The sequence below is a fragment of the Pseudopipra pipra genome, chromosome 3, assembly GCF_036250125.1.
Source record: "Pseudopipra pipra isolate bDixPip1 chromosome 3, bDixPip1.hap1, whole genome shotgun sequence".
In the NCBI taxonomy this organism is placed as follows: domain Eukaryota; kingdom Metazoa; phylum Chordata; class Aves; order Passeriformes; family Pipridae; genus Pseudopipra; species Pseudopipra pipra.
Genome location: NC_087551.1, coordinates 76,587,105 through 76,593,160, shown reverse-complemented (window position 1 = coordinate 76,593,160; position 6,056 = coordinate 76,587,105). Strand labels below are relative to the sequence as shown.

The window sequence follows — 6,056 nt, the reverse complement described above, 5'->3', positions numbered from 1 at the left end:
AAGATAAGCAACCGAGTTGAGCTCTGATAAACAGCAAAATACTTAAAAGTAGAAAGAGTTCCACATCTTTTAGCTCGCTATTAGTATGTGAATGTTCTGGTTCATACTGTATGCCATTTGATAAATGCCTTCGCCTAGACATACAAATACAGAAGCACCATCTTACTTTCAGTTCTGCTCTTTGTACTGCTGTAAATCTACAGTAACTTCTCAATAAACAATCTCTCTGGATTTCTATCAGTACAATTAGAGGACAAATATGACTACCGTAACTGAATATTTTATATGGTCTTCTAAAACTTCACTCAGAAAACAAAAGTGTGGACAGCTTCTAACCCTTGATCACCTTGTGATAAATAGAACAAAGCAAACAAATAATTTCCCAAGTGTAAGAACTTATAAAGAAACTGTCATTCTGATAAATTCAAAAGTATTTTTTGAGTAAACAAGTGTTTATATTTAAAAGCCACAATGTAATTTTAAATAGCTCATTCTATCCCACTCACTGCTCATGGTTAGAGCTAATTGGAGCCATTTTCTCATTCTGTTGATGATTAATGATTGGCATTTTGTTTTTTTAAACATAACATTCTTTTGGTCAATGTAGAAAGGCAGAAGAAATTAGTGGCTTGGTAACTTAGAATTTCAGAGCAGAGAATTATTAAAATGGTGAAAGGCAAAGGAGAGGACACACAACAAGCCTAATTTAAACAAATCCCTCACTGAGAGCTAGGAGAGTTTGTGACCACAAGCAGTAAGCAAAATCAATTAATTTTGGTCTAACTTGAGCAAAATTATTGATTTATATCAGGATTTGATCCACCATGCTTGTTAGTTATAAGCATGAATAATTAATCTCATTTGACAGGAGAACATTGAATGTGGAGATTTCAAGACTCTGAGTTGAAAAAGTAAAGGGTAAAATACATTCTGTATTTATACATTCAAAATTGCTTGGGAGGGGATGTCTTTCATTCTTTCTTTTCTAAAAAAATATGAAACCTTGAATATCCATACAAAGTTTAGCTTTCTTGCCCAGCACTGTACCTCCTTTCATGCTGTCAGCACAAAAATGATGGACCTACCCATGTACTTGCATAGATGTCTTCATAAACTAATCAAAGGATGATGAGTAATACCATTCACATAGCTACTTCTATAATCTACAATCAAACTGTAAAAAATGCTCAAAAAACGTGTCCAAGAAAAAGAGACAATTAAGAAAAGTACAAGTTAAAAACAGCAAAATATTCAGTGACCTATGCTAAGATGGAGCTTCAGGGATTATGCTACTTCTAGCTGGCTCTGGAAAATGGCAGTCCCCTAGCCTTTGATTTTGCAGTTATTGAAAGTAGAAGATTTCAGGTCAAGACCTGGAATTTCAGCTCCCAAATATCAAGAGGGTTTAGGAATAGCCAGCCATATCACACAGATCTTGGTTTGTATTTTCTGTACATCTTACACTTGCCCTCCAGGATCTCTGGATGATGTAGATTTCAAACAGAGGTCAGCAAAGATACGTTGTCTTAAAGGAATAATCAGTGATGAACATTTGCATTTGTGCTTCAGGATTCTGGAAGAGCACCCTCCTCATTCTCTACTGCCTTGCATTGTGTGCAGTCATCAAAATTTCATCTGTGTGGAGCGTTATGCAAGTGTTCATAAATGCCAAGCGCTGATGGAATATGCCGCTTGTAACTAGGTATGAAAACAGTCAGTGATCAGGAGGTAGTCATATAAAGTTTCAGAGATAATATGTTACAGGCTTTTCCACTTAAGTTCATTAGCTTTTATTTGATCCAAGTCAATTATTTGCTCTGTGCTGCTATTGTATTAACTTTCAAGGTTTTCTACGGGGCAGGCAAAGTCTTTCTGTCCTATGACCCAAAGTGTCAATGAAAGATTGGATATTATCAACTTGCAAATATCAGTGATAGCTGATGGTATCAGATAAATTAGTATAGGCCAGATATTGTTATCATAAACAAATTCCCACAGCAATTAGATTTCAATGACAACTGAAAATAACAGAGCCTAGTTTTAACTCTCAACCCCAAAAGCAATCTCTGCTTTCCAATGCTGAGACAGGATAACAGGCCACCACCCAGGATCTCATGTACAAAGCAACTGTACTGTTCCAATGTGAGGCAAAAATATCCCTCATTTCAAGCAAACAGAGCACACTCAAGACCCAAAGCAGGCAGATGCCCCAGGCAGCACACTGCTGAGGAGAATGAGCTGGATATGGCTCACTGTCCATGATAACTATTTCAGACCCCTGAGAAAATCAACTTTCTTTGCTGCTGCCACCCAGGACAGGCTGAAATGTGAAGGCCACTGCTTGGTGCTCCAATCCCCATAAAAGCTTTGAACCTTGTGCTCTGCCATTGCCATTCCTCTTGTCACAACTGAAATAGCAAGCCGGTTTCCTCAGGATTCCTCCCTTGGCTCCTTATCCATCTCTGTCTCCTTTCTTCTGTTTCTCTTGTTCCTCTGGCAGGAGTAACCCAGGGTTGGTCAAAACCTGAACTGCCTTTTTAGAGCAGCATATTAAATTTTGCCAACACTGCTGAAAATCACTGCCCTACCTCTGAGAGAACATAAGCTCAGAGCCATGACTTACTTCTGTGCAACACAGCACTGAATCCTGCCCTAACCTTAAAGTATGATTTAAAACTCCTGTCTTCAACCAGATTAGCTGGGTTTGAGAACGTGCTAAAATGCTGTCTTGAACTAGGCTAGATTAAACTTCTAGGTCTGTTAAAACAGAAATATTTTAAAGAGCTCTGTCAAAACAGGAATTTTATAAAGAGCACATGAAAAAATAATCCAAAAGAGGGACACTGAAATTCCATCAGCCAGAATTAATTTTTTTCCTAGTGCATGTAAAAAGTGAACTGGGTCATTCAGCATTCAGTGACTTTTTTTCTTACATGCTTTACCACACACAGAGATTACTACTCTAGATTTAAATCACAGTCACAGGAGGTTTAGTAATTTAATATTTTAAAATAAAGTGCCACTTCAAATTAAAGGGGCACAAATACTGTTTGAACATGGTACATACTGATCATATAATTATGTGGTAATTAATTTTCATGTGGGATCTGTGTGATTATGAGATGAATATATGGCTTTTTTGTCTTCTAAACAGCACTGCAGTTACCAATTACTTTTAGATCTGCTTAGTGTAATTACACTGTAATCCACAAAAGTCTGTACATATTCTGTCATTACTTCATGTTTACTAATGACAGTACAGATTTGCCTTAGGTCAGATCTTGTCCTTTCCTCTTCAGCATGCTGACACCTTGGCAAGGGTGCACTTCTACAGAGGAAAAGGAATGCAAGAATTTATGAGGATTTCTTGAGTTCTCCACATCTTATACACAATGTACAATGTACTCCAATTCTACTGGGATTTCTTGCTCTGCAATTTAATGAGATCTCTTAGCTCTTTGTTAGAATTTGAATTTTCTTACTTTGGATGTGGGATGAAGAGAGAGGCTGAATAGTTTTACATTCATGCAAATACATTTTTTTTTCTGAGTTGCTTTATTTAAATATAACAATACTTAACATCCTCTGTGCTTCTTCCAGTCTTCACATATCACCATTTCATGAAAGTATCTCAGTGTCTCATACAAAGAAGTAGTTTCAGTTGAAGAAAAAGAATCCAAATCTCATCAAGCAACTTCTCCGTATCCAAGAGAAAGATCCTCCCACCTGCAGCTGGAAAAGAAGCGAAGGAAGGGCAAGAATGTGCATTTAGTTGTTCTCTGTTCTCACTGATGTTCAAATTTAGCAGGCTGCTGTTTCAGTGTGAGAGATGACAATGATGAGCACTATCCCACATATGATATAAATGGAAAAAAGACATAAAAAACCTATAGTAGCTATATATAACACTTGTGCCCTATGGTTTGAATAGCTGCTTAGGGTTCAGTCTGTGTGTATTGCTCTTATTGTGCAAAGGCAACTTTCTTTCAGAGGGAGAGAAAATGCTGCAAGGCATTTACACTTACATTTACATTTATATTTACATTTGTTTACTGGATCCTCTACTTCACAGTCATGCTTAGATATGTAACTTAAGCTCCCCCTAATTATCGACATTTTTTCTAGGGCATTGAGTGTTACCATATTTTGGTAATATTGCTTAAACATGACATGAAAAAAAATAGGCTGAAAGATAGTGTAAGTAACCCCTTTATGTCCAAATTAATGGGAAAATTTATTTTTTTATTAAATCAAAGATGTGGGATTTAGGAGGTTCTAGATCAAAATTTTGAGGCTAGAAAATACCCTTCCTGATGAAAACAAATGCAAAGAGAACTGACTTCCGACAAGCTGTGTGAGAGAAATTATTTCCTCTAGAGTCAGGATTCATCAATAATCTTTAAGGCAAATCATTGTAACTTCTCTGCGATGGCAGTTTCAACATCATAAACTGTACATCATTCTAAAACAAAAGACAGCTTGCAATGTCCTTGTTACTGGCACTATAATACTAGATTTTTCCTCAGATAATGAATTTTCAATGTATCCAAACTTACAGCATCAGACCAGCAAATCCTTGTTATTATGTTTCACTTGCTAAAGTCAACAGCGTTTTAAAAAGCCTTTTAAAATGTTAATTTATGCACTGGAAGTAAGACATGATTCACCATCTGTCACAGAAGGTCACTTCTTATATTTGGATAATTAATAAATTCATAGGTTGCAAATAAGGAAAGGTGAGCCACTGCCTGCAGTAGAAGAAGCTGGCCCAAATCTTTGCCTTGTTTCTGGGCCAAACTCATGAAGTTCATTCTGACTCAGATAAATTACAGAGAGATTGAAAAGATTAGTTAGTTAGTCTGCCTGCAAAACAACCCACCCAGATGGATCACCGTCAGATTGCAGGTCTGGCAGAGACATGCCAAGTAAACAGGATAACGCCTTACCTCAGCCTTTGAAGTTCAACATAAACTTCAGGAGACTCACAGAATTTAAAACCCTCAGAGGCCCATTGTGCATGACTCTTTGCTTTTTAAGCTTGAAGTCTGAGCTAAAAGGTTCAAAGGTGGCAGCCTTTCTGACCTTTAGCAAAGAATAGACATCATTTGTGTCTCTCCTGACTTTGCCTTATTTCATCATTGTTAAGCACTTCCGCTTCCCTCTGTTTCTAAATTGGTTTGTCTGTTGGACATATTTATACCAAAGGGAATTACTTTTCAGCCTAACATTGTCTGAGCAGCACCAGAGGTCTCAGAGATTGCATTAGTGTTTTCTGGGTGCTTTTCTATGGTATTTCTGAAGTTTGAATAAGAGAGGTAATGTGGAGATAAGAGAAGCTGGAGAAAATGCTCAAACCTTATCGGTTCTCCTTCGTGAGGAAATTGGCAGAGATAAAACTCTTTAGGATAAAGCTGAAGAAGGATTTGAGTGGTCTACTTTAGCATTTTAGTTTAAATCAAGAGTGTATTTTTTAAGCAAATCTCCAGATTGTACCCACTTACCATACTTCAGTTCTCAAAGCAAAGCAGACTCAAAACACAGGAACAGGACATCTTTCAAGTGATATTAAAATGGGAGATGAGCTCCACAAGTGCAGAACCTGTGCTCTAACTACTAAAGCATGAGCAGTTCACACATAGAAACTACACCTTGTCTGATGTGAAATCCCCTCATACATCAACAGTTTGGATATCAGGTTCTGGGCACCAGCTCTACAGATCTGATCCCAAAAGGCTTTACAGTCTCCTAACATAGATCAAGGGCAGGTTTATTCTCTGCCCACAGGTCCAGGAGTTCCATTTCTGCTCAGCCTGGAGTCATCAGCACCTGACTCAGCAATATGACAGGAATACAAGTATCCTGTGTCTGTCCCAGCATGCTGGATAAGCCCAGCTCCCATGATGTAGGTAACTTCTTTCTGAGTTAGACCCTCAGCTGTGTGTAGTAGCTGTGTTAGCTGTCCTGATTCTGGCCCTGCCTCCTTCTGTTCCTAATCTGACTTCCTTTCTAGATCCTGGACCTGGCCCACTACTTGCCACGTCTGGATGGACCTTGTA

At 37.9% G+C, this 6,056-nt stretch overlaps 1 long non-coding RNA gene across 1 annotated transcript in view; it reads right to left on the bottom strand.

Moving 5' to 3' along the window:
• Positions 1-3,460: 3,460 nt before the first annotated feature.
• The window catches only part of LOC135411841 (uncharacterized), a 31,773-nt gene continuing 29,177 nt past the window's right edge, over positions 3,461-6,056 (bottom strand). The window contains exon 4 of the long non-coding RNA XR_010429347.1: positions 3,461-3,732. This is a non-coding gene — a long non-coding RNA (uncharacterized LOC135411841). The remainder of the gene's footprint in view (positions 3,733-6,056) is intronic.